Genomic DNA, 19,762 nt, shown 5'->3' on the forward strand with positions numbered 1-19,762 from the left:
GGCACAACAAGACACGGAGAGAGGCACCGCTGGTATTCAGACCCAGGATCGCCTGCTTACTAGGCAGGCACTTTAAGCCACTAGGGAGCACCGCACTTTTACAGACACTTGGACACATCTGCGCTCGGTGTGCACTTAACATAATCTCTGAGCCCGTTGCCTCTTTCCCGTTTAATAGCAGAACTGACGCCAAGAGAAATGATGAGAAATGGCATTTATCGGGCACTTTTCATGTCCAAGGAGCTCAATGCCCTTGACACCTCCCCAAGGCGACGGAGCTGTGCATTCTTTGGCGACACCATTTTTTCTTTTGTTTAATTTCTATACTTATTGGTAGAATAAAAACGATATGTCATGTACTGTAAGGTAAATGTCTCTGTAACGCTGCTCTGTAGAGGTGAAAAGGATCCGATGCAGATGCAGGAGTCGCAGGGAGGTAAGTAAACGTACCGAGCAAATCCAGGAGCTGAGCCGTAGTCCGAAGGCGAAGGTAAGTCGAGATCCGGTAAAGGCACTGGTGGCGAACAATCCAAAACGTGAGACAGAATCGTAGTCGAAAGGAGAGCTTCAGGGTCAAATCCAAAACAGGCAATGATAGCAAACAAACCAAAGGGCGAGACGAGATCCGAAGTCCGAAGGCAAAAGGTGCAGGCAGAATTCCAGGAAGGCAAAAGAGGGGTGAGAACGCTAGGCTGAGCAACAAGAAGAGAACTCAATACCGAGCAACGGGAATCAGGTGCGAATGGTATAAATAACCCGGCGTGCCGCACGGTAGAGCAATTGCAGGTGTGTTAACTCGTGCGGCGGCGCTTGTTAGTAGTAATCCGCTGCTGGTGCTGATTGGCTCGCTTACGTGTTGATCTCCGCTGGCTGGTGGTCGTGACAGTACCCCCCCCTTCACGGGCGGCTCCCGACGCCCGAGACGGCCGATTAGGATAGTCCCTGTGAAAGTCACTGATTAGTGTAGGGTCCAAAATATCCTTCTCTGGAACCCAAGATCTCTCCTCGGCACCAAAACCTTCCCAGTCGACAAAATACTGCAGGGTACCGCGGTTCCATCTGGAGTCAATGATCTTGTGGACCGTATAAGCCGGGCGCCCCTGAATGCGACGAGGAGGTGGCGGGCGATGTTGGGGAGCCGCAAGGGGCGAGCGGTAAACAGGTTTCAGGAGGGAGACATGAAATGAGGGGTGGATTCTGAGGGTAGGGGGGAGAGCAAGACGGAAGGTAACCGGGGTGATCCGGGAACGAATCCGGAAGGGACCAATATATCTAGGCCCAAGCTTTTTGGAAGGCTGATGTATAGGTAGGTTCCGTGTCGATAACCAAACAAACTGTCCTTTCCGAAAACGAGGGGCTGGTCTGCGGTGTCGGTTGGCGAATTTGGCGTGGCGCTGGGTTGACTTAATAAGAGCTGTCCTCGCTATTTTCCAGGTCCTTCGCAGTTTGGCAATATATTGTTGCACGGACGGCACTGCCGTGAGTGGAGGTGTGACAGGGATGAGAGTGGGCTGATAACCTAAAGAACAAAGGAAGGGAGAGAGACCTGTGGAGGAGGAGGTAAGAGAATTGTGGGCATATTCTGCCCAGGGAAGTAGTGATGACCAATCATCCTGTGAGCTGGAGGTGAAGGCTCTCAAAAAGGTCAGGAGGCTTTGATTGGTCCTTTCCACCTGACCATTGGCCTCAGGATGATAACCAGAAGTCAAAGATACATGAGTCCCTAGAGTTTGACAGAAAGCCTTCCAAAAGGCCGAGATAAATTGCGGTCCCCTGTCCGAGACAACGTCATCAGGCAAACCATGTATCCTAAAGACCTGTTGTACAAACAAAGATGCCATTTCCTGGGCTGTGGGCAATGCTGGGAGGGGGACAAAATGGGCTGCTTTGGAAAAACGATCGGAGACCACCATGATTACCGTATGACCCTGACTGTTAGGAAGGTCCGTAATGAAGTCAACAGCTATGTGGGACCAAGGGCGGTGTGGGATTGGAAGGGGGTGAAGGAGGCCAGCCTTCCTAGAGCGCGGAGTCTTGCTCCTGGCACAGACCGGGCAAGCCCGGACGTACTCTGCTGCATCAGATCGCATGGAAGGCCACCAAAAGTCCCTGGTGAGGAGGTCCAGAGTGCGTCTGCATCCCGGGTGGCCGGCAAACCGGGAATCATGTCCCCACTGCAAAACCGCAGAACGTAAGTTGTTCGGGACGAAAAGCTTATCCGGGGGGCAGCACAGAGGAACTGTAGTTCCGTTGAGGGCACGCCTGACCTGATCTTCAATGGAGCAATGAATCGCTGCCACGATTCTGTTAGGAGAGATGATTGGTTCAGGTGTGTCGTCCAGGTCTGGGGGGTCATGGAGCCGAGAGAGTGCATCAGCCCTCCCATTCTTCGAGCCAGGAGTGTAAGTGATAACAAAATTGAAACGAGAAAAGAAAAGTGACCAACGGGCCTGACGCGAGTTGAGGCGCTTGGCAGATTGAATATAGGACAGGTTCTTATGGTCCGTAATAATGACAAAGGGGTGCTGAGCCCCCTCCAGCCAGTGTCTCCATTCCTCGAGGGCCAGCTTGATAGCTAGGAGTTCCCGATTGCCCACATCATAGTTAACCTCAGCAGGAGAGAGCTTCTTGGAAAAGAAAGCACATGGATGAGGGAGGCGATCCTCTTCGAGGCGCTGGGAGAGGACTGCACCAACCCCATGGGCAGAGGCGTCAACTTCAACAATGAAAGGCCGGGAGGGATCCGGATGCCGTAGGAGAGGAGCGGAGCTGAAGAGACGTTTCAAGCGCAGGAATGCCTGGTTAGCCTCCGGATTCCATTTACCCCGACTAGGACGGTTGCGGGTCAGAGCCGTAATGGGCGCCACCACGGAGCTAAAGTTCCGGATGAATCGCCTGTAGAAGTTGGCAAAACCTAGAAAGCGTTGGATTTGCTTCAAATTACGTGGCACAGGCCAATCATTGATAGCTGCCACCTTGGCTGAGTCCATCTCGACTCCAAGAGGAGAAATAATGTAGCCCAGAAAGTGAATCTTAGAAGCATGAAAAATGCATTTCTCAAGCTTGGCGTAGAGCTGGTGTCGATGAGTCTGGACAAGACCTCCTGGACGTGATGGACATGTTCCTGAGGGTCGGTGGAAAAAATGAGGATGTCATCCAAGTATACCAAGACAAATTTTCCAATAATGTCCCTGAAGATGTCATTTATGAAGGATTGGAAGACTGCCGGGGCATTAGCGAGTCCAAAAGGCATCACCTGATATTCATAGTGGCCGTGCGTGGTCATAAAGGCTGTCTTCCACTCATCCCCTTCACGGATCCTGATTAAATTATAAGCCCCTCGTAGATCTAGTTTTGAGAAAATGGAGGCTCCACGTAGGGACTCCAGAGCGGCTGGGATTAAAGGCAAGGGGTAGGGATGTTTGACTGTAATGGAGTTCAGGCCTCTGTAATCAATACACGGCCTCAAGGAGCCGTCCTTCTTCCCTATGAAGAAGAACCCAGCACAGGCTGGGGACGAGGAGGGACGAATAAAACCAGAATTCAGGGCCTCCTTGATATAATCCTGCAGGGCTTCATTCTCCGTCTGAGTGAGCGGGTAGATCCGTCCTTTGGGTGGGAGTGCTCCTGGAAGCAAATCTATTGCACAGTCATAGGTGCGGTGAGGGGGGAGCGATAGAGCTTTCTGTTTGTCAAAGGCTTGCTTCAAATGTGCATATTGGGGGGGAATAATAGAGTGTTCTTCCAAGAGGTTTACTGAAGCAGCAACCTTAAGTGGAGGACGACAACAGTTGTCACGACAGGCCTGGCTCCAGGCAATGATCTCATTCTTGGCCCAGGAGATGTGGGGATCATGCTTTTTGAGCCAGGGAAGGCCCAGGATCACAGGGTAAGCAGGGGAGTCCAGGAGAAGGAGTGAAATGTCCTCCACATGAGTGGCACCAACAGTAAGGGATAGGGGAATGGTCTGCCAGGAAATACGTCCAGGAGCGATCGGTGACCCATCCAACGTTTGAATGCAGATAGGGGGTGAAAGCGGAGCAAGAGGAATATCCCACTTCTTAGCAAAAGAGGCATCCATAAAATTCCCAGCTGCCCCTGAATCCACCAAAACCGAAAGGGGAAGGTGCGTGTCCATCCAGGAAATCTCAGCTGGGAATAAAGGCCCTGAAGAGGATTGTGAAAAAACAGCACTACTGACACTAACAGTAGGCAGTGGGGGAGCTCGAGGTGGATGTGGGGGTCTCAAAGGACAAGTAGCGAGCAGGTGACCCGACGCAGAGCAGTACAGACACAGCCCCTCCTGACGGCGCCTTTCCTTTTCCTCCAAGGACAGGGGTGCATGTGGCAGGGTGGGCGCCACGAGGGGAGGACCCATGGGCCGCACAGGTCTGCTTCCTGGGTGTCTCTCCGCTCTCCGCAGCCGAATGCGAGTGTCCAATTCAACTACCGCAGCGATAGCCGCCTCTAGAGACCAGGTTGGTAAGGACATGAGCACCAGGTGGTCCTTTAGATCCTCCGAGAGACCCTTAGCGAAGAGGCAAACCAAAGCTTCCGGGTTCCAGGCAGACTCCGTGGCGAGGGCTTGGAATTCAGCCACATAATCTTGCAGTGGTCTGTCGCCCTGGCGAAGAGAGGAAAGCCGAAGGCAAGTCAAATCCAGGTTGCTTTGAGAAAAACGCGCCTGGAGACGGTCAGCGAAAAGCTGAAAGTCAGAGAACAGCTGCTCTCCTCTAGCAAGCAATACTGCAGCCCAATCCAATGCTTTGCCTGTGAGCAAGGAAAGTGCGAATCCGATCCTCTGTCGAGAAGTAGAAAAACGCTCAGGCTGCAGCTGAAAAGCCAGGGAGCACTGGGCAATAAAGCCCCTGCAGCCTGCAGGATTGCCGTCATACTTCTCCGGGAGAACAAATGGTAAAGTTGAGGGAGTGGTGGGCGGGGCCGCGGTGGTTGGAGCAGGTGTTTGAAAAAAAGGCGTTGTAGGAATCGGTGCGGGAGCCGGCGAAACAGGGGAAGAAAAAAGCCAGGCGACTTGGTTAGTGAGCAGTTGGAGAGAAGATTGAAGCTGGGCGATGGTCTGGGATTGCTGCGGGAGAAGGGAACGAAGGGTCTGTGCGTCTGCGGGATCCATAATCTGGCTCGGTATTCTGTAACGCTGCTCTGTAGAGGTGAAAAGGATCCGATGCAGATGCAGGAGTCGCAGGGAGGTAAGTAAACGTACCGAGCAAATCCAGGAGCTGAGCCGTAGTCCGAAGGCGAAGGTAAGTCGAGATCCGGTAAAGGCACTGGTGGCGAACAATCCAAAACGTGAGACAGAATCGTAGTCGAAAGGAGAGCTTCAGGGTCAAATCCAAAACAGGCAATGATAGCAAACAAACCAAAGGGCGAGACGAGATCCGAAGTCCGAAGGCAAAAGGTGCAGGCAGAATTCCAGGAAGGCAAAAGAGGGGTGAGAACGCTAGGCTGAGCAACAAGAAGAGAACTCAATACCGAGCAACGGGAATCAGGTGCGAATGGTATAAATAACCCGGCGTGCCGCACGGTAGAGCAATTGCAGGTGTGTTAACTCGTGCGGCGGCGCTTGTTAGTAGTAATCCGCTGCTGGTGCTGATTGGCTCGCTTACGTGTTGATCTCCGCTGGCTGGTGGTCGTGACAGTCTCTTTTCATGGGGAAAGCTAGCACCAGAAAATGTTGTGTTTAGAAGAAGTGATTTAACATGACACGTGACCTAATTTACCGGAGCAAAAGCTCACCCAGCAAGCCCTGCTTTACTTCTACAGGAGAGAAGTACTGTAGAGTCTGCAAGATGTTCAGCTGGGTAGCTACGTCAGCATGCCTCGGCTGCAAAGGAACAAGTAATAGGTTTATTGCATGCTGAAAAGAGAAGAACGGAAACACAGCGTTTCAGCTGTGAGGTCTTCTCACACCTGAAGAAGCCTCACACCTGTAAAAGGCTCCATGGTATTCTTTCTTCTCTTTTCAACATGGAATACACCTATTGTCTGCAAGATGTGACAATTTAATGGTGTTTTGGAAGAAAACCTTTTTTCTTTGAATTCAAAATCAATCAGTCCAAGCGCATGTTCTATGGGCCAGTGGCGTAATGAATAACGCGCCTGACTTTGGATCAGAAGATTGTAGGTCTGAGTCCTGCCTGGCTCGTAAGGCTTTTAAACCTCTCAGGTTCCTCGGTAACAGGTTGCCGTCATGTATATGAACTATAGAAAAGCATTTGCCACAACCCATAAATTAGCACGCAAGTGCGGGCTAGTTAACACAGAACTGTATGGAGATCATCTCCAGCTCCGAGCTCAATTGCAATGAAAAAACATGCAGAACAGAACTGGAGAGCAGCTGAATTTGTGCTCAGTAGGGTGGGGAGGACTCAGCATTGCTATTGTTCTAATTGGCATGAACTGCAGGGGATCTGAATCAGAACATGTCAGTTAGTTCGATCATTGCGTCAATATGTAGGCCACGTTAATACAGAATTATTACTTTGTCTGTCTCGTCTTTGTATATAGCTGAATGTCCCTGACAATTTCATGTTAGTTTTTAAGAACGACATTGGTGCTAATATATACATATATAGCATATAAGGAACACATAAACGTTTAGTCCATGCTGAAAAGATAAGAAAATCGCCACAACGTTTCATCTTGGAATAAATCTTTACTTGTTGTTTTGCAGCCTACCCATTCTGACCTAACTCCTCCCTTGAAATTCCCTAACAGATAAGGGTACGTAACGGCTCATGCCATGCTCAGTTGCAATTTGTCCCAAAACAAACAAGAACAGCAGCTGAGGGTTTGAGTTTGAACATGCACTGTATTAAAGCAGCTTTTATTTCCATTGATAAATGCTAGATATTCCTACAGAGATTCTCCAGGTGAGTAAGCGATTCCTGTTTCTGTTTCTATTTCTGTTTCATATATATATACAGTATATATATATATGTTACATGTGTCTCTGCAATAGTATAAATGTGTTATACACTATCAGGGGCTGCTTTTTTGTGCACCTCATCTACAACAAGGGTTTTTTTCATTTATGTTTGTGGACCTTCACCATTTGAGGAAGTTACAGGTATGGTGAGCAATGACTGACAATGGCACGTACTGCGTATTCCTCACAGAAGTGTAAGCAATTTGTTCTAAAAAACACCGGCTAAAGTCCAACATCGTTAGCAATCTTATTACTTAAACAGAATTAACATCAATAAACTGTAAGGTGCTGGTACATGCGAGTAGATTTGATCTTCTATTAAACAAAAATGCAATTACAGCTCTAAAAAGGTCAACCTAGACTTCTGTAACAGATCTGTTCAGGTCATCGCTGTTCCTCTGACCTTGTGAGTCTTTGGAATTTTAAAAGTGTATTTTGCTTGCCTTTCATGTGGTCTGTGTACAAGTCACTGTGGCGTATGCGGTCCTACACAGCCTTGCTATAGACGTGACGAGCCTCCGCTATGTTGCAATGGAGAACAGGTTCAGTATGGAGCTGCCGAGAAAATTCAGCTGGAAAGCTCGTTGCAGAAAAGCATCGTTATCTGCGTCCAGCTGCAAAGCGTCACTAGTGGGTGCTGAAGAATCGATTTCACAGGCTGCGGGTCCAGGCGATTAAGAGTGTTAAAGGTCCCAGCGAAAACAAAACAGCGCTGGTCCTTTTACACGCACGCACGAGAGCAAATGCAAAGGACACCGTAGTCGGCAGGATTTGAACCTGCGCAGGGAGACCCAAACAGATTTCAAGTTTGTTGCCTTAACCACTCGGCCACGATTACAGCGAATACTGCAGCTGTTGGCGTCTTGCTACAATCGAACAGGGAGTGCGAGGCGGCGGCGGCGGCAACTTTTTTCAAGTTCGCTCTCCGTTTAAGAAACCTTTTACGCCATACGTGTAAGCAGACACACACCTCAGAGTACTTAAGGGTGGCTTCAAGTTGGAATGATAAAGTCTCCCCGTTCGGACATGAAAATAGAACTTTCTTAGACAGAAAGAAATCAACAACGGAGACATGTGGATGACGATTTCAGTCACTGCACTTTGAATAGCATTTTTACTCGAGTTACAGGAGATGCACGAATGGCCCTTGACCTACGCTCTTACGAATGACTTGGAACATTCAAAGAGAACAGCCCTCAAGTCCTGCGGTTTATTATAATGCTGTTGCGTGTCGAGGCAGTATTTGACTTCGTCCTACCGTTGAGACACGGGGCGTACTGTAAATGAACTGCACCTGACAGCTTTAGAAAAACACCTGGGCTCAGTACGGTGCTGAGAGCTCAGCGTTGCTGTTGTTCTAATTAGCACGCACTGCATCGGCTATGACCCGAACTTTTCAATTATTCTGATCAGTAAGTCAACACGTAGTCCACATGAAAGGTAGAAATATTCTCTTGTCTGTCTCTTGTTTTTATAGAACTGAATGTCCCTGACAATGTACTGTTAGTTTTAATTGAAGAACGGCATCTGTGTTCAAATATACCAGACAAGTTTACGTAACTGCTCATGCAACACTCAGTTGTAATTAGTCAAGAAATAAAGTCGAACAACAGCTGCGAGTTTGATTCTGAACGTATGAGATTGCAGCGCCTTTTACTTCCATTGACAAATGATAGATATTCGAAGAGAGATCCTTCAGACCAGCAAGCAAACCCACGGCTATTTCGGTTTTCTATCTAGGCAACGTTGGTGTCTGCAATAGCATACATGAAAGCGTGATGCAATTTCTGTGGCTACATTTGTTGCACGTCATGCACAGTAAGAGTGTTTCTAACACCAAATACAAAGTCAACAATTAGCGATCACGCCTTCTCCTCAGTTAACCCACTGAAACCCTTGCTGTTAACAGTTCTTTACTGCGTGCTTTACCAGCACCTACATATCGTGTCGGTTCTTTCAGCTTTATTCATTAGGTTTTCAAAGGCATAAGTAGAGCACCAGAGGTGCGAACACAAAGTGTGTGGTTATCTGAAGAACTGATTCTTCTGATGACTACAGAGACCTCGCCGCTGCCGCATTCCTCCTTTAATCTAACACGGAGTGCGAGGTGGCTGCGGAAACTTTTTCTAAGTCGCTCTCCGTTAAAAAAAAAATACCTTTCACAAAATACGTGCCGGCAGACAGACACGCCTCAGAGGGTTTAAGGCTGGCTTCACGTTCAAATGATAAAGTCTCCCCGTCCGGATGTCAAAATGCAACTTTGGCAGACAGAAAAACATCAACAAACCACAAATGTGGACAAGGATTTTACAAGCTGCACCACACTGCACTTTCAAAAGCATTTACAATCGTGTTAGACGCAGGAATTGCCTTTGATTTGCGCGCTTACGAACGCCATGGAAAACGAAACAAAACTAAAGCCCTCAGCTCCTGCACTTGATTCTAATGCCGTTACGTGTCGAAGCAGTAATTTACGTCATCCCACCACTGCAACACGGGGAATAGAGGGAAATGAGCACACGCTACGAATCGTCTCAATCACTCCCTAGAGTCGTAAGGCGCATTGAAGGGTGCACCCCCATCATTAATCGTTGCGCCTCTGTGAAAGGAAAGCTGTTGAGCAGTCTTTGAAACAGCTCGGATGAAACACTTGATTGCTTCCATGTGCATCTGGAGCCCACTTCTTATTTTCACTTCACGCCGCCCAAAGCATTTCTAACACAGGAGATTCGCGTTTGGGAATGCTCCCTGCCCTACAAATAAAACAGGTCTACGGGTCTGAAACCTGCTCCACGGAAAACAGTTCTGTTGCGCTTTTGATCAAAGGGAGATTCGCTGTTCTTACTTTTTGATGACATAACACCCAAAGGGGCTTCTTTGGAGCTGGATTCCAACCAGCATCCTAAAGTTTCTTGGCGGTACCCTTTACAGTCCTCTGTTCGGTCGACAAGGGACAGAAGGGGGCAGCTTTCCTCACACATACAGTGCAATGTACTGTAGTGTTCCCGTTCATTGAATTCGCAGTTCTGCATCAGACCTCTAACTCGTTTCCTTAGCTTGGATTTAAGCCACGAAGCAGGCTTCTAGTGTATAAACGTCTAGAGGAATCACAAACTATTTGAGAGGCCATCATCCCAGGGGGAACTGACAAAGTCTATCCCTAAACACCTAGCGCAGTCTCTCGAGAGACTGTCAAAAATCGCTTTCTCCGTTTCTCCGTGCAAGTAAGTGAAAACGCGGTCTCAACCCAGAGCCACTTGGCAGCAGCGGCACGTAAATACTGTTACTGCCACTGCTCGATACCGACGTTAGCCTACTATACCATGTTCAGCCACCGCTAGAAAATGTACGGCTCTAGTACCGGAGCAAACAACAGGAGGACCAACGTCGAACAGGCACACATATCAGACATGGAAAGCGACGAGGACGGGATTCGAACCCATGCGTGCAGAGCACAATGGATTAGTAGTCCATCGACTTGGCCACTCGGCCACCTCGTCGAAACTTGATGGGTAATGCGCTCCTGTCTAGTAAACAGGAGATCCTGGGTCCGAATCCCAGCGGTGCCTTCTTTGTTCTGTCTTCTCGAACAGAACTGGTCCTTACGGACAACCGCCTACGGCTGGACTTAATTAAATACAAGTATTCATTTCCTGTCTTTAACGCGACTTGTTTTTCTTAAAATGGATGCAACTTGCAAAACATGAAATACAAACCTTGCTAATCAGCGCTAGCGGCAGGCAAAAAAAAAAAGAAGTCAGCAATGTTTTTTTTCTTTAACCTTAACCCTGCTAATGGAGAAGAGTTAAACGACCGAGTCTATGCAGCTTAAACGGTGCGCACGTCGGGTTCTTAGCTGAAAGGTTGGTAAATCACGCTCACCCCAGTCCTTAATCTTTTAAAGAGGATACAAAATTGAACCTAGTCGCCACATCACATACATCCTGTTCAATGATAAAAAGGTAACATCTATCCTCGCTCCAGAGTAAATCTTACGTTGAGGGCATATTTTGTTTCACTTTACCATGAGTCGGGCTCTGCTGCACAGAGGAGAGAGCAGAGCAATGAGGTCACGGGGACAGGGGAGTCACACGCTGGCGTTTTGAATACGCGGAAGATCACTGAGGGATCCACAGTATGTGGACCCTCCGTGCGCCATCAGTCCACACTCCGGACTCTGAATCCTGCCATCCGAGTTAAGATCTCGGCGGAACCTGAGGCGCAGTTCCTTCTTAAAACATAATCTGGTGAGCATTTCTAGAATCGTACTTGTATAGATGCAGCCTTTAATGTGTTGCTAGGTTAAAATTGATGACTTCTTGTATTTCAGTAGGCAACTGCCCTCTTGATTTCGGATTTAATTTCTTTATTACAGGGGCGCTTTTATGAAGACAGAGTCATGTTCAGGTACTTTGCTTGATGGAGGAAGCTCATTTCGGACTCTGTGATCTGCTCACCTGGAAAGGTCTGCTATACTACTACAAGAGAGAAGTAGAGTCTGGAAGAAGGGACAATTTTATGATGGTTTGGAAGATAATGTTTTTTTTTCTTATGCTGAAAATGAAAGGTAGTTGTTTCTATATGGACTCAGTCTTTGGAATTTGTATATATATATATTTCAGTGATCCCTCAGCCATTGCTTCTGTATTGTAATTCAATTTCTCTTTTAAAATTCCTTCCCTACTTCTAGGACATGCAGTTGCTGAACTCCACAATGGCTTCTATTGGAAAGTCTGTGACTGAGACCAAGTAAGTGTTCACTTTTTTATGAAACCATTATTTATTTTGGAGCAATGAGCAATTCTTATATAAATGCAATAAAATCATTATGCTCAAACTATGAGAGAGAATTTTAAGGATAATTTAAGAAATCAGTCTAAGCTTGTTTCTATACAAAGATGGTATTATTTATTTTCAAAGGAAACCCGCGAGGATTCCCCTGGTGTGCAAGATGTGCCTGAATACTTTTGATCAGCTTCCTGCTCACTTGAAGAGGGCATGTATGAAGCACGCCACGGCAGAAGAGATCAGGATGGCCTCTCAACAGGCGAGGGAGGACATGATGAATCACCTGAAGAACGGGGTCATCGTGGATTACCACAGAATAGAGATCGTGTCTGGTGAGGCAAACAGGATAGTGGTTGTAAGGCTGCTAGAGTCCTTGGGCCTTTTTGTACATGGGAAGCCTGAAGACACATCGGCAAGGTGAGATATTTTTAATCTGTAAGGCTTCTGTAGTTTCTTTTTGAAATCATTGTTACAACATATTATGTAAAAGCATGTTGAAAAGAATCTACCTGCATTCCAGCGGCCCTGAGCAAGAGGCCGCTGTCCAGGAGGAAGAGATGCCAGAGGCTGCTCTAGAAACTGAAACAGAAACGGATAAGGAAGGGGAAGATGTGAGCTCTGAAGAACTCTATCAGCAGTAAGACTTTTTATTTTTCAGATGTATGTATTTTTTACTAAAATTCTAATTTGTCTTATAGGTATAAAATGTTTAAACCGGTGTTTTATATCTTTACAGGCCCTGAGTAGTTAAAAAGTATCAGCAGGCCGGAAGAGAGTGGCCCAAGCTGGACTCTATAGAAAGCACTCCCTGGATGCTCCTCTCCTGATTGGATTCAAACAGTACCTTACCAAGGATCTGGGAGTGGCAAATTATTCTCAGGAGGTATTTATTTTTTAAAGGCATTAAAAATTAAGCAATGGTATCTTCATTGTAAATGTTTTTATTTCTTAGCTTAAAATTCACCCATGTGAAATGATGTCAGCCATAAACATCATGACTCTATATTTCCTACCTGAATCTATTCTACTTAAATTATTACATTATACACAATTTGAGTTCATTTTAAAAAGTAAAAGGTAATGAAAGGAATGCATTTTTATAAGAAAGATAATACCGATATGCATGTGATAATCTTCCTTATATCATGTAGTGCGTCATTTGGACACTTTGTGGGCTTGAAATACAAAGAAAATCATGTTCTATGGTACAAGATAAATACAAAACTTAAGCTTTTATTTTAATTAGATTTGTTTATAAAGCATAAGCAATCATTTATTACATCGCTTCTTGAATTAAATCTTTTGACAAGAGGTAAGACTTCTATTTTACATTTAAACCCATGTTTAGCTGTGTTTTTTAGATTTAACTGAACCAATTTCTGTGTGTGATAAATGTCCTTGAATTCTGACAACATCACACTAAATTACATGATATAAAACAGCTAATGTTTCTAGAGATAAAGTTTCTGGGATGCTTCTAATTACTTTTTATTACCAGGGACAGTTTAATTCACCTTGTACAGTACTGAAAGACCAAGATGCTTTTTTTTAAAGTTATTTAACATTTTATAGAACTTTGTCTATTATGGCAACATGATGAGCTTGGTGAAACTTGGAAAAATACTGCTTGGCCACTTATCTTAAGATAAAGATAGGATAAAGGTTTATCTTTTGCACCTACCTGACCCCCAGGGAAGGCCAATGCTTTCTCAGTTGATGGTTCCCTACAGTAGACTGTACCTTATCTTCAAAGGTAATGTATATTGACCCAAATCAGTTTTGGAATCCAATCTACTGACGAGATGGAGCACATCCTTTTTTCAGGATTTTAGCATCATACGTTTGGTATATTTAGTCCCTAATGCTGAAAGAAATGATCATAGAACATTTGTACACTTTGTGGGCTTGAAATACAAAGAAAATCATGTTCTATGGTACAAGATACATGTGTCTGACAATGAGGAATGGGCCCCTGAGACAGTCATTTGCATGTTTCACAAACGATCGTATATTACTAGAGATTCTGTTTGGGATTCGAATGTGCATTCGGACAGCAATCCCTTTCAAGAAATGATATGTTCTGGATGAGGTCAAAGGTGATGAAACACTGTATTTAGGATGTGTTTGCAGTGATTGTGTGTCTCCTGCTTCAACGCAGTGAAATATAGATGTGCTCCTGTAATTCATTGGTACATGCCCAGGGCAGTAAGCAGTCTGAGGATTTATTTCCAGACGGCATAGAGCAGTGAAGCAGTGAAGTAGTGCAACACACTGGATCATTATATTATTAGAATCTATTCTACTTAAATTATTACATTATACACAATTTGAGTTCATTTTAAAAAGTAAAAGGTAATGAAAGGAATGCATTTTCATAAGAAAGATAATACCGATATGCATGTGATAATCTTCCTTATATCATGTAGTGCGTCATTTGGACACTTTGTGGGCTTGAAATACAAAGAAAATCATGTTCTATGGTACAAGATAAATACAAAACTTAAGCTTTTATTTTAATTAGGTTTGTTTATAAAGCATAAGCAATCATTTATTACATTAATATATATGAAAATAAAATTTTAGCATCATATTATTACATACAGGTCTCTAGCTTCAACACAGTGAGATATATATATATGCTCAGTGATTTATTGGTACATGCCCAGGGCAATAATCAAAATGAGGATTTATTTTCAGATGGGCTACAGGTAGTGTTGTGAAATTCTTCAACACACTGGAACGCAGATTTAGACCTCCTGCACTCTTACTCCTTAAAAACCAAAGAAATGAAGATATGTAGCAATCACATTGTAACAGGGGTGACAGTGACTTAATGCTTATACTAGTGGACTTCTGGTACCTTTAGGGTACGGTGTTCCCTGAAGGGCTCTCAAACCCCGCATTTCAGATGCCTAGCTGTATCGCCGATGTGTTGCACCTCAGAATCACTTTTAAACCTTACCTCTGGTATCTTTAATCCCTACTGCTCAACGCATGGTGAAAGTATTGCATAATTGTGTCTGAAAATGAGCAATGTGCACCTGAGAGACTCATTTGCCTGTTTCACAAATGATCATATTTGACTAGAGATTCTGTTTGGGATTCAGTTGTGCATTCTGACAGCAATCCCTTTCAAAAAACGATACATTCTGGATGAGGTCAAAGGTGCAGGAACACTGTTACTTGTTCCTTTATAACCCGGTTATTGATGTCATTAACAACATTAATCCCAAACAGAGCTGTTGGACTCCCTCCTCTGGCCGTTTTCCACCAGTTGATTATTTCATCAACCAATGCACTAATCAAGCTCCCAAGGCACTCTCTATACCCAGTAAACATAGGTCTAACCTCACCCAAGGAGAAAATCAGGCGCTCCAGTCTCTCCGCAACAGGGATGATATCGTCATCAAACCAGCGGACAAAGGAGGTGCTGTTGTGGTGTGGCGTAAGGATATATATATCTTTGAAGCCTCTAGACAACTAACTGACACTTCTGCCTACCTCCCTCTCCAACAGGACCCTACCACTGACTACCAAAAGGAAGTGGTATCCACCATTTCCCTTCTTATCAGCAGTAACGAGCTCCCCCAGGAGGCGAACCGGCTCATCATGGAACATCCACAGGTATCTCAATTTTACCTCCTCCCCAAAATCCACAAACCGGACACCCCTGGACGCCCCATCGTATCAGCATGTAACTGTCCAACTACTTACATCTCAGCCTTTCTCGACAGCCTCATGAGACCGCTGGTTGAAGATCTTCCCTCATACATCAAAGACACCAACCACGCGCTCCAACTTTTCAATGATTTCCAATTTCAGGGTACCGAATGCCACATTTTTACCATGGACATCACATCTCTGTACACCGTCATTCCCCATAATGACGGCCTTACAGCCCTCAAGCACACGCTGGACAAACACACAGTGCTTGATCCACCCACCCACACCCTGGTACGCCTTGCAGAATTGGTCCTCACACTGAACGCATTCTCTTTCAATAATCTTTTTTACCAACAGGTCAGTGGAGTTGCCATGGGCACCAGAATGGGACCCAGCTATGCCAACATTTTTGTCGGCTGGGTAGAAGAACGCTTCTTCGCTTCCTACACTGGCTATGTCCCTGACCTCGGCTGGGTAGAAGAACGCTTCTTCGCTTCCTACACTGGCTATGTCCCTGACCTCTACAAGTGATATATTGATGACTGCGTCGGTGCCGCCACATGCTCCAGCGATCAGCTTGAGTTCTTCCTGCACCATTTAACCAACTTCCACCCGTCCCTCAAATATACGGTTAACATATCTTCCACCACTCTTCCGTTTCTAGACATCCACTTGTCTATCAACTACCCCCGACTGTCCACTTCAGTTTATTACAAACCCACGGATTCACACAGCTACCTCCTGTACAGCTCATTTCACCCCAACCATACTAAAAACTCTCTTCCTTTTTCACAGTTCCTTAGGTTACGATGACTATGCAGCGATGACATCGACTTCGAGAACCAAGCCCTCGAAATGTATTCATTTTTCATCAACAGAGGATACCCCAGCAGTGTGATTGACAGGGCCCTTGCCCCAGCCAAAAACACCCCCTGGACCATCAACCCGATCAGGAACTCCCGCCGTAACAACCACATTCCTTTGGTGCTTCCTTACCACCCTAACACACTTCCTATCCCCAGGACCATTAACCACAACTTTTCCATCCTACAGGATGATCCCTCCATTGGGGCCCTCTTTTCTGATCACCCTATCATCTCATATCGCCGACCACCTAATCTGCGTAACCTCCTTGTTCACAGCTCCCTTGACTGCCCTCAACAACCATCCACACCAGGCACTTTCCCTTGCAACAGAGCTCGTTGTATCACCTGCAAGTACACAGCCACCACCACAATCATTCAAGGCCCCTCAGGACAATTCCGGATCACCCAGACAGCATCTTGTACTTCCAGCAACCTCATTTACTGTATCTCTTGCAGTAAATGTCCAGCCATCTACATTGGAGAAACAGGAAGGAGACTCGGAGACCACTTCAGAGAACACGTCAGGGCTGTGAAGATTAAAGATCTCTCCAAGCCCATTGTTTCTCATTTCACCTCTGACGGCCACGACCACTCTAATCTCTCCGTCTTTGTTCTCAAAAACGTTTTTCCGAACTCATACATCAGAAAGACCACCGAAACTAAAATTATTCTTCAGCTAGGATCACACATTCTCCCTTCCCTTAATAACAGACTACTGTTCTTTTAAATTTTCTCCATTCATTGGAAGTTTCATTTCACACCTCTCTGCACCCATTCTGACTTCACACCTCTTGATTGGCCTCTCTTTCTGTCCCCTGCTCCCGCCTCTCACTCCTCCTCCCTCCCAACCTTTGTTCTCCCGCTACTTTACCTCTGCCTACTGCCCTGTCTCTCTCACACCTGAAGAAGGCTCCACGGCCGAAACGTTGTGTTCTCTTTCTTCTTTTTTTCAGCATGGAATAAACCTATTACTTGTTCCTTTGCAGCCTACGCATGCTGACGCAGCTACCCACCTGAACTACACTGTAGCTAGGATGTGTTTGCAGTTATTCTGTGTCTCTAGCTTCAACACAGTGATATATATATATATGCTCACTGATTTTTTGGTACATGCCCAGGGCAATAATCATTATGAGGATTTATTTCCAGATGTGCTAGGGGTAGTGTTGTGAAATACTTCAACACACGGGATCGCAGGTTTAAACCCCCTCCACTATTACTCCTTAAAAACCAACAAATGCAGATATGTAGCAATCATATTGTAGCAGACACTCATTTGCCTGTTTCACAAATGATCATATTTTACTAGAGATTCTGTTTGGGATACGGATGTGCATTCTGACAGCAATCTCTTTCAAAAAATGATTTTACCTTATCGCGGCTTTGCCCTCTTGCCTCTTTGGATAATATCTCCATCTTGTGGTCGTTGTTGGTAATGTCTAGACACTATCTCCATCTTGTGGTCGTTGTTGGTAATGTCTTCTTATGCCCTTTTTTATTTCAATTCTCTATTAGTTGATTCTAGAATCTCTAGAATAGAGTTGAAAACATCAGTTTTATAGCAGACAATATGACATTATTTATAGTCCAATTAGAAATGTATTACCCTGTTTTTAACATAATAAGAAATTAAAACTAAGTTTGAAACACCAGGGAACATAAAAAATGATTTTTAGGAAAACCATGAGGTTCTCTGTGTCCGATGCCTGCAAGGGGAGAAAGCTAGAATCCTTTGATTTTTCAAAATTTGAAAATAAACATCATATAACAACAGCTTTCATTCCTAGGAGTGAAAAATAACCATTTTTGAAGACATATTAGTTTCTAAAACACTACAATAAAGTTAAAAACATCTGTTTTATATTACATTATTTTTTGTGAAATTAGTCATTTTTTGCACTATTTGTAATATAATTTCTAATTAAAAGTGTTTAAAATTAAGTTTGGAACAACAAGGAATACAAAAAAAAAAGATTTTTAGGAAAACCATGACGTCCTCTGTGCCCGATGCCTGCAAGGGGAGAAAGCTAGAATCCTACACAGGCTTCTGGAGCTCTGGCCTGGCTAAAGAGGCTGAATTTATCCCCTTCAAAGCTCCATGAAAAATGATCATTTAAAATTTGAAAAAAAACCCATCATATAACATCATACAGATGCAGCCATTCAAAATGCGCTATAAAAACCCGCGGTACAGTAACCTACCCACAAGCCACTGCAGGGCACCGGAGGGCACCGCGGTAAGTGATTGGCTGGCCAAAATGACCGACAGGGGCACTGGTGGTGTATTGGTTAGTAGTGAAAAGATTTAATCATTTAATGACTTTACTGTGCACATTTTAATCCGCTTAGTTTTGAATATTTATATGGATTTTACCACTAAAGGGAAATTTTAGTAGCTGAGCATAAAGAGAAGAGGAGCATAACGCATCTGAAGGTCATAAACGATATTAATTTAGGAACATAAACATTACTGTATTACATAAACTGTACTGTGTATGGCTGGTCTTGGTAGTTTAAAGAAAAAATACACACCAGTCTTCCATTTCTCCCTAAACATTTTAAGCATGAAAGTTTTATGAAACGGTACCCAAATATGCGATTGCTGTATAGAATGAATTTTAATTTTAAAAAATGATTTAACACGAACATTAAGCTGTTTACATCTTCCGCCTGAGAACAGTCACCCGTTGCTACCCAACGCAGAAACACAGCCACTAACTAGCAAAGAGAGGACATTAGCTAGCCAATATGATAAAGAAATAAATGATTATTTTGTTTATTTCTTTTGCAAAATTATTTGAACATTTCCATCGACTGTACAAGCACTTGGAAACTGTCCAATCCCTAGTTCATCTGGCATTTTACCGGTCTGGCGCCGGTCTGTGTTTTCTAAGATATAATGCCAGCGAACTCTTGTTTTTATGTCCACTATAACAGACAATCTCCTTTGCTTTTAACCGAGCGTTTAATAATTTCCTAAAATGAAAATGATTTACTTTATTTCCCTCACGGGATCAATAAAAGTATCTATCATCTGTCTAAACTATGGGACAGAATTCTGGTGTCACGGACGTCCAAAGGGACTAACTGTGGGGAGCAGGAGAGCGGAAAAAGACCCATATGCGTAGCGGCGAGACGGGAAAAAGGCCCGGGCTCATAGTGCAAAGAGTTCAGGAATGCCGTATAGAAACCTATGCCCTCAGGGAGCGGACGTGGGGCGCCCTGGTGCTAGGCGGGTCTCAGGACATCCGAACGTCAATGCTGATCCAGGACAGAGTGCAAGACCCGGGAATATATAGCCCAAGGGACAGAGAGGGACAGGAAGGACAGCAGACCGGAAACTAGGGACAGGACAGAGAAGGAGCGCCCTCAGGCTGCAGAGGGCGTGACATCTGGGGTCTCCCCATACCAGAGTTAATGGTAGGGCTTCAGAATGGTGATTGGCTGACACCATCTGACACCCCTCTGATTGGAGAAAAAAGACGTGCTGGTTTGCTAT

At 45.0% G+C, this 19,762-nt stretch overlaps 2 long non-coding RNA genes and 2 other non-coding genes across 4 annotated transcripts; 2 read left to right on the forward strand and 2 right to left on the reverse strand.

The window, feature by feature from the left end:
* Positions 1–6,784: 6,784 nt before the first annotated feature.
* LOC148635094 (uncharacterized) lies at positions 6,785–11,699 on the forward strand. The gene is made up of 3 exons (XR_015933275.1): positions 6,785–6,890; positions 11,322–11,513; positions 11,637–11,699. It is a non-coding gene; the product is annotated as an uncharacterized LOC148635094 (long non-coding RNA).
* On the reverse strand, positions 7,703–7,784 carry trnas-uga (transfer RNA serine (anticodon UGA)). Its single transcript has one exon. It is a non-coding gene; the product is annotated as a tRNA-Ser (tRNA).
* Positions 10,365–10,446, reverse strand: trnas-acu (transfer RNA serine (anticodon ACU)). Its single transcript has one exon. It is a non-coding gene; the product is annotated as a tRNA-Ser (tRNA).
* Positions 11,700–11,872: 173 nt separating the features above from the next.
* Positions 11,873–18,862, forward strand: LOC148635097 (uncharacterized). The gene is made up of 3 exons (XR_015933277.1): positions 11,873–12,371; positions 12,471–12,617; positions 15,251–18,862. It is a non-coding gene; the product is annotated as an uncharacterized LOC148635097 (long non-coding RNA).
* Positions 18,863–19,762: the final 900 nt, after the last annotated feature.

The sequence above is a fragment of the Lepisosteus platostomus genome, unplaced genomic scaffold (genome assembly GCF_059453375.1).
Source record: "Lepisosteus platostomus isolate fLepPlt1 unplaced genomic scaffold, fLepPlt1.hap1 Scaffold_30_H1, whole genome shotgun sequence".
In the NCBI taxonomy this organism is placed as follows: domain Eukaryota; kingdom Metazoa; phylum Chordata; class Actinopteri; order Semionotiformes; family Lepisosteidae; genus Lepisosteus; species Lepisosteus platostomus.